The sequence below is a fragment of the Larus michahellis genome, chromosome Z (genome assembly GCF_964199755.1).
Source record: "Larus michahellis chromosome Z, bLarMic1.1, whole genome shotgun sequence".
NCBI lineage: Eukaryota > Metazoa > Chordata > Aves > Charadriiformes > Laridae > Larus > Larus michahellis.
The window spans coordinates 33,363,146-33,374,513 of record NC_133930.1 but is presented as its reverse complement, the minus strand read 5'-3'; the positions used below and the strand labels follow the sequence as shown (position 1 = coordinate 33,374,513).

General features: G+C 40.3%; 1 protein-coding gene across 21 annotated transcripts in view; it reads left to right on the top strand.

Moving 5' to 3' along the window:
- Nucleotides 1-1,603: 1,603 nt before the first annotated feature.
- PTPRD (protein tyrosine phosphatase receptor type D) overlaps nucleotides 1,604-11,368 on the top strand; it is a 1,287,856-nt gene continuing 1,278,091 nt past the window's right edge. For 20 of the 21 annotated variants that reach the window (XM_074569145.1, XM_074569143.1, XM_074569142.1 and 17 more), the window contains exons 1-2: nucleotides 2,191-2,292; nucleotides 2,564-2,671. The gene's annotated coding sequence lies outside the window, so the exon portion shown is untranslated. Of the gene's footprint in view, nucleotides 1,622-2,190; nucleotides 2,293-2,563; nucleotides 2,672-11,368 lie in introns of those variants that run through there. The other variant, XM_074569146.1, reaches the window with a different exon arrangement.

The window sequence follows — 11,368 nt, the reverse complement described above, 5'->3', positions numbered from 1 at the left end:
GCGGGCGCCCCGCTCCGCCGGTCCCCGGCCACGGTCCCTCCGCAGCCGGTAGCGATGTTTCACCTCACAACCTTCGCCGGAGGCACCTCTGGCTGCGTTGAGTTTTTGGAGAGCCTTAGGCCCTCGCCGTGTCTCTCCTTTGGTGTCGTTTGTTTTCACCTGGCGCTTGAGCCTTAGCGTGAGGAGGTGGTTACGGCTCAGCAGGCGCGGAGTAGCAGGGGACCGGCAAGCTAGAACTGCACAGCTAGGGGTTGGGAAACGCGTATAATGGAAAGAAATCACCTTGATTCAAAACATCCCGGCGGGGGGGCGGGTGGTGTGTGTGTGTGGGGGGGGGGAACAGGAGGAAATTAAAAATTAGCGCCTTTTAAAAACCCAGAAATCAATAGGAGGTAGCCGGCGTGCTGAACAAAGTTTTATTTTAATGCAGATTAAATGAAAAATCAGAGAACCCAGCAAACAAACCCCACAACACACAAAAAAAGAACAACAAGATCCCTTTTTTAGTCTTTCATAAACGGCTTAAGGTCTGCGAAGAGCATTTGCGCATCGTTGTGGGGAGGCAAATGATTGCAAATGTTCCTCTTGGAAGACAGTATTGACCAGCGTTAGAAATACCTTCGTAAATTAAATCTCGATGGGATCTATTTCTGGAAAAATCTTAATTAAAAATAGCGCACGCACAAAACTGTATTCTAAACAAAAAGAAAATCCCCATCCCCCACCCCGTCTGCTTTAACACTGTGTAGTGTTACCAGTGGAACTGGAAATTTTACAGCAATCACCCCAGCATTTTGCTGTGGAGAAGAGGGTGTGTGTGTGGGGGGGGTGGTGCTCCGGCGGCTCTCATTGCTGGGAGATACTTTGAGGGCAAAGTAAAAGCGCCCCCCGGGAGCAGCGCTCGGCTGCCGCCGCCGCTGCCGTCTCTGAGATGCTACAGTATCAGGCGGAGAAGAAAAGAAATGAGTTTGGAGTTGATGTACCCGCCGGAGCAGCAGTAAAAAGATATAAGATATCGACACGCTCAGCTGCATCTTGTTAAAAGCTTCCTGCGGGTTGGCAGAATGAAATCTTTATTTAAAATACACAAACTATCGTCAGGGGAGGAACGGAAGGGAAAACACTAAAAGGGCCAAACGCAATGCTTAACCCACCGGTATAAGCAAAAGAGGAGGAGAAGCGATGAGATTGGTTTGGGGCGAGCGGAAGGGGGGGTGCCCTCCTTGCAGCCCAGCCACAGCAGCCACCCGGGGACTCAGCGTCTCCACTCAGCTTGGGAGAGACTTTCTCTTTGATGGTGATAATGATAGTTGCTCTGGTAGGGGAAAGGGATTTAGGAACACCAGAGGCAGAATTTGTGCTCGCACTTGGGTGTGAATGATAGGAAAACGTGCCTCGCCACCACATCCATAGCAGCGCTCTCTTAAGTGGTGATAATATTATTATTATTTTATTATTGCCAGCCGGTGGCTTTAAAGGTGCATTATTTTAATGCATTATTAATTGTTTTCCCAGGGAGAGGAGGAAGGTGGGGATAGGGCTTATTATTATTAATAGCGCGGAGCTCACTCGCTCCTTTCGCACACGCCGGGGAGCGCGGTGGGAGGAGGCAGCGCCGGGGGTAGGCGGGCGGCGGAGCGCGCCCCGCTACCGGCCTCACTGCGCGGCCGCGGCGCGCACACGGGGGCCCGGTGCAGCCCCCCAGCCCCGCTCGCCCCCCGCGCTTTTTCCCCAGCCCCCATCACCCACGGCCGGGAGGAAAGTTCCACGAGCAGCTGCTGGCGCGGTCCCCGCCCAGAGCGGCACTCTGCGGTCGCCACCTCCCCATCCCCAAGCCCCGCGGGGGCGGCGTGCCTCCTCGGCCGGCAAAGTTGCGGCGGGGCCGGGGGAGGGAGGGAGGGAGGGAGGGATGGGGGGGGGGGGACGCCGCCGCTGCTGCCAGCCATCAAGTGGCTCGTTAAGGAAATGCAGGTGAGCGGGTTGAGCGGCGGCGGCGACGAGGGACGGGGGAAGGGGGGCTGCACGGGGCCCGGCGGGGAGCGCGCCCCCCCCGGGGCCGGCCGCTTGCAGCCGCCAGTGCCTGACAGAGAGAGCGGGCGTCCACCGCGACCCCGGCGAGAACTGCCCCCCCCAGCACCGCCCGCGGGCGCGCACACACCACACACACGCACACGCCCCCCCCCCACCCCATCCATCCTCCCCACCCCTCGCTCGCTCCCTCTCTCCTCCCTCTCCTCGCTCTTTCCCTCCCTCCCTCTCTCTCTCTGCCGGCCTCGTCGGAGAGAGTTGCAGGTACCTTTCCTCTCCCCTCCCCATTAGCCCCCCCCCCGAAATCCCCCCCCGGAAAATTTTAGGGTGCAGGAGCCTCGGGATGTCCGTTGTTTTTTTTTTTTTTTTTTGTTAATCCCTGGTTAAAAAAAAATAAAAAAATCTTTGGAGGGATGACTCTTTTGCAGGAGTCTGCTCTGAAAGCAGGGATACCCCTAAGGACCTAGCGACGGCGGCGCTGGATCCCACCAAAACAGAAGTGCCTGATGTGGCATGTGCTTCTCTCTCTTTGCAGTTCCTTCTGGGCCTGTGTGGACTAGGGGCACAACGCGGCGCCTGACCGGCAGGAGGGGAAAGCCGAGACTCATTCAGGTTTCCAAAGAGGTCCGAGCGGGCAGCATTAGTAAGTACTCTATGCTGGTTTCTGTCCCTGTGTTCTCCTGCTCTTCCAAACCTTTTATTAACATGTAGACACACATACACACACACGCACGCACACATACATATCTGTATTTCTCTCTATATAAATGTGTGTGTGTGTGTATTTCTGCTTTTAAGTCACGCTGTTCTGGTCAGAGTGGAAGTTGTCTATGGTAACTTGAACTGTTTTCAGTGGGAAAAGTGTGTAAAATCGTTTGCTCATCTTTTATGAGGTAAGAAAATTGCAGGTGAATACTTCTGTAAAGAAACCGAGTGTGTCAAGTATTGTGTAACGTCTACCTTAGTCCGAGTATAGGTATGTGGTAGATTACAGACAAAATCTGAACAAAGAAACGCTCTCTCAGGAGGGGTCTTACAGCACGGTGTGACCTGCTAAGTAATGCCAGGTGACAGGGCATTCAGTTTAATGTAAAATATGCACAGATTATAGATGCTAAGGTCTGCGTTCAGCTGTAAGCATTTTTAGTCCACACCTCTGAAGTTGTTAGATTTTTCATGAAGTTTTATATGTACAAAACGCTTGCGAATTTTTTCCTTATGATGAGGATGACAGTTCCAGACAACAGCTTTGCTTTCTAAGTGCTTTTATGGGACATATTCAGAAGTACTGATGTCACTTTTTTAAATAGGTGCAAAAGACCTAGGGGAAACAAAAAGACGAACTCCTTTAAAAGGGCTTCATGAACAGTAGGATTGAGGTTTGCTGGCAGAGCTGTAGAGTTGACAGAAGGTACAAAGATCAAATAAAGGTATGTCATGAGAAGTCTGCTGTTAGGTGCTTAGCACTAAATATATCTGCATCTTGGGAGGAGAACTTTTGCAGACGTTATTTCTCTTGGGACAGTGGACCCATTATTGACATTTGCTGCATCTCTGGTAGGGGAAACAGCTAGTAATAGTAGTTAAGGGTTAACTGTTTCTTAGGTTGAGGGGAGAAATAAGGATGAAAAGTATGTCAATTAAAATATTTGCTCATGTTTGCTAATATCTAAATAAAACCGTTGTGTTATGTCAGTAGAAATATAGTTGAGTCAGGTATTTTGAATGTACTGGAAGGAATCAATAGCATTTCAGCATTTTTTCTCTATTCCTGCCAAATGGAGTTGGATTTAAATTCATGTGTTATTGTATCTGTTGTAGGGACAATGTGGATTTGAATAAAATAAACTTACTTTACAAATTCTTGACAAATTTGGGTTATTTTACAGTACATATTGAGAATAATAAATGGGTACTGTAAATAAACTATACAACTCAAATCTCTTATGTATTGTGTTTTTACTGTTCATCGAATCAGAATTAACTTGTCGTTAGAAGCCGTTAAACATGCATTTACAAGTGCATATTATTAAGCATCTCAATGTGAAATTAATGATGCATTTTCAGTTGTAAGTCACAATCAATCACAACTAATAAATGTTGCCAGGAGTGAAAGTTTTTTAGGGTCAAATTAATTTCTTTGTGAAGTAAAGAAATTAGTTTATGTCACAACAGTAAAGGTAATTACACAAAATTTATTTAGGAAATTAATATGACACAAGCAGGAAAGGCTGAATCTGCAGTAGCAAAAGGATGACATTCAGAGTTGCTTTCAGGTATTCATAATCTTAAAGCTAGGAATAATTACAAAGCATAGGCTACAAGTTCTGAGGTAGTGAATCAGGGTGACTTTCATATTGCATCACAGTACTCCTTGGGTAATTTACAGTAACATTTATGACAGAAAAAATAGCCACTGAACTTGTGGACTTGAAATAAAAGGATAACACATCTGCTGGCTTAGTAAGGAGTCCTACTGTTATTGTTTTAGTACTATGAATTTATCTTTCAGTTAAAAACAAAGCTTCCCTCCCCCCCTTTTTTTTTTTTTTAAGTAGGTAACATTTGACATGGCTCTTTGCTGTCTTGTAGTCCCTGCGGGCAGAGCATTAAAATAATATATCCAGATAATTTGCATGAACTGTTTTGAGACTGCATACAGAGAAGTTTATTAGGTTAAGCTTCCTATTCTGCTAGGTGATCCCAAACATGCAGCATGCAGTGTTGAATGCCTAACAAAGTCACTATTTTTACAATAAAAGGAAAAAGATTAAAATATATTTAACTAATCACATAGGAACTATGTTTAGTTTAGGTTGAATCACAGCATACTTAACAGCTTTATTAGTTTGCAGCACACTGTTCCTTATTTGTCTTTTGGATTTTCTTTAAATCTAGCATATCTCCTGACAATACTTCAGTATCTGTATGAAAAATGACTTGACACATACTCCACTTTTGCTGTAATTACTGTTTGCTACTGTGGGAAATGACCTGAGTCAAATCCTGGCAATTAAGTTTGATACAGATTGTATTTGATCATATATGTATGTACAATCTTGATCGTAATTGTTGATATAGGAAAATGTCAAATCAGGTCAATCTAATTCAGAAGAAACAACGGAGGACTTAAAAAAGACCTCTTGCTGTAAAGATATAAAGTTGATAGAATAAAGTTGCATGTGTCGGCAGTAATGTGTTTTATTATGCAATTGTTCTTGTTATTGAGATCAGATAACAGCCTGATGAAATATATAAGCAGTCTGCAGGGAATGAATGATTAATTCCTCTAACATGTGCTTATTGTAGGAATTCTTACTAATAAAATCCTGCATACCTGTATTAGTTTGCAGCAGATGAAGTCAAATAGCATTATCTATATTAATATTAATCACTTAGTATAGCAATGCACTACCAAACTTTGTGGTCATAAACTGTGATGGAAAAATCATGACAGACTGTTCATTTTTTATTACATGTGGCTTTACTGAAGAAACTGACAGTACACAAACAAACATGATGCTTGATAACACAAACTATTTTGAAATGGTGGGTATTATAAATATAAAATAATACTCAGATGTTTTAATCAGCTTGGTTTGTGTGTCTTATTTTAAAACAATTTATATAGCATTAATAACTTCAGTGCGTATGGAGGCTAATTCTACAGGTTTCAAGTACAATAACAAGTTGGAGGAACTATCATTGGCTAAATTGGAAAACAGGCCAGTTCAGCATTTTGTGAAAGGTTACTGATTCTTTTCATCAGTCCAAAGCTTGTTCAGTGTGAAAACAGATTGGTACCTGAATCCCACATATTTAGAGTAACCTTAATTGATTTAGTATCGCTTCTAAGACCTTGTAAGCAGCAAATATTCTTGGCTGCAAATATAAATTTAACAGTGGCATTTATGCAGATGATCTGTAATTTAGGTTTGGATTTTGATATCTGTATTTAAGAAAAGTATTTTTTTTTCCTTCATTAGTAGCTACAGGGATTCTAGGGAAACCAGCCGGGGAGAAGGAAACATTCAGGGCATTCTTTAAAAAAGAAGAAAGAAAGAAAAAAAAAAAAAAAAGAAAAGAAAGGCTATAGAAATATCTCACATTCAAAAGTATCTGTGCTGCAGAATGACTGTTTATGTGGTATGTGGTTTTGGAGTCTTTTGCTGCACATATGTTATAAGGTCATTAGTACCAGAAGTTTCTTAAAGAGATTTTGTGTTATCCCTCCTTCTTCTAGACCTTGCACCTTGCAGTTTTGTATCTATAATCCTAAGAGAAACTCAGATAAAGTTAACAAGGGGGTTTATGTCACAGTAATAGCAGAATGATGACAATAGCGTCACAAAGTATTGACAAGGAGTGCATTTGGTTTATAGTTTTTTGGACATATTTGATTGTGATGAAAAATGTTTAGTAGCAAACAGATGGATTTAAAATTCCAATAGGAAATAGGCAGTAGGCATGGATGAATTAATTCTCAAACAAGAATTAAATGTACTTAATAATAAAGACCAAGAGAAGGAAATGTGCACACAAGATTAGGCAAAAAGAACACATAATAGGAGGGTTTTTTAGCATTCTTAATGCTATTAGATGCTGTCTGATTTTCTGTTTATCTGTTCTAGTAGCTTCTTTAATAAGATTCAGTATAAAACAATAACATAAAAGCTAGCAATAAATGGAAAATTGCAGAGAAATTGCTGCTTTTATGGTCAATATGAGGATTGAATTGCGCATCTATTTTCATTTGTTGTCAATAGTTGCAGAAACGGTCCTATTTCTCTTGTATTTCTGTTCTATTACATATGCTTTATTAAGTCAAAACTATTGTGCAAGAAATTTCATTTTTTTTACATTCTGTATTTCTTTACTGTCAACTTTGTAACTACTTCTAAAAAGTGGACTTTTTTGTCAATGCATAAGCTTAAGATCTAGTTGAATAAGATTTTAACTGAGTGAAGAGTTCAACATCTGGCTTATAAAATCAATTTTATAGAATTTCTGTCAGCAGTACTGTAAAATTTATCAAAATGCTAATTATGTTTTAAATTTATATTGAATACAAGCATGCTTTTAAAAGCCTTAAAAGTTGTTTGCAACACTTTTGCGCTTTCCAGATTATGCACTTAAATTGTACTGAAATGTAAAATTAAGGGTTAAGAAATGTATTTGGAGAAAGAGTTTTCTTGATGTGTATGTTTGCAATATGAAGAAGGCTCTCAATAGTCTGATGATTTTTCCTAAGAATGCTGTGTGGAGTTTGTTCCAGCTATAAGCTGCATGAGCTTACGTACTTACCAGTTAAAAAAAGATAGATAGGTGTTACAGGCCCAGTCCTCTGCATTCTGTAAACACTGGGTCTAGAAACACGTTCTCTATGGTAGTCAGTCCCATGCTTAAGTCTCATTGTGTTGTGAAAAGCTAAATTCTTCAGTGTGTTTCAGGATATCTTTTCAAAAGGTAAGGTGGACATTTTAGTGCACAATAGCTGTCAAGATATTACTCTTTCTCCAAGCTGTGGTTTTTTATTTGGTTTTAAATTACCTAGCTCATTTGCAAAGTATGTATAACCCTGCCCAGCAGTGAAATGTTCAACGTGTATGCTTTCTGTTCACAGTGGAAAGATGAGTTGGAGAGGAAAATGTTTCAGCAAGGGTGATTGCCTAGTCGGTAAACATGAGGACTCATGTTTGGATGGGATGAGGGACTATTTAGGTGTCCTAGGTGTTACTGAAACTGTGTGGGTAAGGTAAATTCATATTTCCAGAGTGCTCGAGAAACCTCCCGGCTGGTGAGCTTCTCACAGGTGACAGAACAATTGCTTTATGATGATTGATTTAAGGTGAGCAACCTGAATAAAGGTCCTCTGGTGGCAGCAGGTTGGAAGTGTACACCAGTCAGTCTTTCAGGAGCTGTAATTCCTAAGGTTACTGCAGCAGAAGTAACTGCATAAGAACAATTGCATCTACTCTAGTCTGGAAGTAAAGTGATTTTTAGGTTCTCATGCAGCAGTTTAACAGTCAATGTGGGAGTATGTCAGGCAAAAGTGACTTTGCTCTAGCTTAGACACATTCTCTCTCCCTCCTTCTCTCCCTCCCCTATGCTCTTAAAATGTATCCTTCCTTGTGGCGCTACAGTCTCAGCAGGCCCTGTACAATTTAGGACAATATCTAAAGTAGTTCATGTTCAGCTCTGTATTTTCCTCACTCTCCTTACTCTTTCAGCCAAAAAGTCTTTTATTCTGTCTTTAGCAAAAAAAGTAGTCCTCTACATTGTGACTAGATCTAACATATTGTATTAATTTAAAGTTTGAAGATTTTTTTTTTTCACAAACAGGAGTTAAATAAGAACATTTACAGTACCATTTTTAAATCCAACTGAAGACTTCATTTTAACCTTAAAGTCTGGTTTTGTGTTCAACTTCTGAGGAAGCACAACATAATTTCAATACCTGCACATAAGTAATGCTTATGCAATGATGTAACTCTTACTTGGGTGGTTACAGAATTGCTGGCAGTAACAAAACATAAATCAAAATGATCTCTGAATTTCTGTCCATTTGGGTAGAAGGACATAAATGTATCCACCACACGAGTTTAAAAATGACAGAAGAAATCCTTCAGGATAGTGCATTGACTCAATCTTGAAAGATTGTCTTTTACATTGAAAGGCATGTTCTGTAATGTAGTGCTCGGCAAAGCTCAATAGCACCATCGGTTCTCAGTGGAAAGGGTTCAAAGAGGAGAATCCATATGAGCCATCCATGTCTGCATGAGTTGCTTTCCTTTTCTTACTGCAACCATGACATTGCCAGATAGCATCCTCAGACTTCTTCAGAGAGCCAGAAAACCATGAAGAGTGCTGCCTTCATCAGAAATCATAGCAGTATCATGAAATTAGTTGATACTTTTCTTCATTTATGTTTTTCTTAAGGAAGTATGTGGTTTTTTTGGGCTTTCATCTTAACAGAAGAATGTTATCATGCATTAACAGTATGAACCAACTCCTTAACTGTCAGTATAGCTAGGATATTAGAATTCATACTGTAAGAAGTCAGACTTGAAACCTGTTTTGAGACCTGTAAATTTCATGTAGTGGGAGGAATGTGCTAGGAGAGGCTTGATCAACATTAAATCATTATTACTGAAATATCCTACATACATTCCTAGAAGTATTTGAAGAATATACAAACATTTCTCTTTAAGGGGAAGTTTAGTTAACTTTTTTTATACTTCTGTAATCCTCTGCAAATCCATAGGTGTGGGTAAAAATAAAAGTGAATTTCAAATAATATATTGCACATAACCTGTAATACGATTTGTGTGCCTACTGTTCATAGAAATATTCCTAATGAAAAGTTGTATTAATCCTAATAAAAGTTGTATTCCTTCACAAACGGAAGCCTGCCCAGCGAAGTGTGACATTAATTTCCAATTTGACATTAGTAGATTTGGGCTGGCATCATTAACATACCAAGTGGAGTACTTTAAAAAAAAATAATAAAAAAAGAACTGATGTATTAATATAGAGATAACCTCTGTTCTCCTTTGGATAATTTAGACACTTCTTCAGTTTTAAGCACAATTATTCTGCAAAGTTGTGCTTTCTCCATATGAATAAAAGATATATTAATGACTTTTTCATACAACTTAAGTCTTAATCTTCCTTTTATTTTTTATTTTGTTTTATTTTTTTAAGAATGCTGGGCAGCTAGACTTGAAAACCTGCACAAATGCATTTGGCTGTTTTTGCAGAGCATAGGCTTTGAAATGGGCCACATGGTTGATTTGACTCCTCTTTTTCACTGTAAACCCAGTGTCCTCTGACAATGCCGTGAAGCTAAGATCAGTTAGTGAGGCTGGAGATTCTTTTGTCAAAAGCCTCAGCTAGGAAGTGTACAAAGGACTGCAAAGCTTCAAGAGCAGCCAAAAGGTATGTAGGTCACCAAACGTGGGTAACCAGATACTGTTAACCATGTTCCCTATATCCATGATGTCTTCAGCAAAATTAATTTATTCAGTGAGAATTCGGTCAGCAGCATACAATGGGTGTTACTTGGAAGAACCAAGAAATAATTTGAAAGCAGGGTCAAATTGTTTTCGTCTGCATTTTTAGAACAAAGCGCAATGGGCTTTCTGTGCAGCTTGTTTTCAATTTTTAGATTTTCAATTCTAATGGAAGTATGTGAAAGGATGCAAAGTAGTGCAAAAGTCATGTTAGCTACCGGAGGCCATTGGGTGCAATGAAATGGTCAGGAAGTGCGTTTTTTTCTGCACACGCTGAAATAAAAATTTTTATAGAATTGAATAATTTCCTGATGAGTTTCCATACACGTTGTGGTGCTCTGCCAACCTAATCAGAATGCTTGATTGCTCCTACTTTAAAATCTCTTTTGTTTGAGACCTCCCCCCCCCCCCCCCCCCCCAAGTTCTTTATTTTCTATTCTAGGTTTATTAGGGAAAAATGATTATTGTATTTGGCACAACAGTAGTAAGTTGTGTTGCAGCACCTGTTTTTCCTCATCAGCTGTAGGTTTTCAGAGGTTTCTTTAGGTGTGGAAATGAAGTCCTGGATGTTCCCATTGTCATATTCTATATAGGATCATAAATTAGAAAGTATCCGAATGTATTTGTGCTCAGAATCATCTTTTTCTTTTTTTCTCAGCATGGAGGCCAGACTTTCCCTGTCTTCCCTTTTTTCATAGCCTTCCTCTGCAGAGGGCTGTCACATGGTTAAAATGTCTGATTATTTTGAAATTAGCTGATAACTCCTATTTCTGTTCCTTCTCACCGATCCTGAGGATAGTGACCCTTTCTCCTTGGGTGAGAACTCAGTTTTAAGTAGGGTGATGTCCTTAACTTCTTCACTTTATTTTTCCTAGAACTCGTAAAAATGAGAAAAAGAGCACTCCAGCTTATGTAAATATCATATATTTCCTAATGTAGGGTGAGAGATGAAGAGCTAACTGACAGTATTCTGCTTGAGTCATGTAATGAATAAAGTAGACATTAATGAATGTTGAGGTGAGTTAGGTGTGTTGATATCTTCAGGCAACGCTGAAGTGCAGTTGTACAGCTGACATTTTTGTCTCCCTGCCCCTTCTATTCTGACTGGTGTTGATTGGCTTGCAAACTTGATGGGGAGGGATAAGGAAGCCCATATATATTCTTCTCTGTTCAGTGTTCTGTTGATTTTATTAATCATCAGTGCTGAACAAATTAAAAAAGGCATGAATTGTGACATTTATTTCAACACTTCTTGATTACTTAAACATGGTTTTGTTAAAAAAAAATTGCAATGTGTGTTCCATTGTATATTAAAAAAAAAAAGGGAT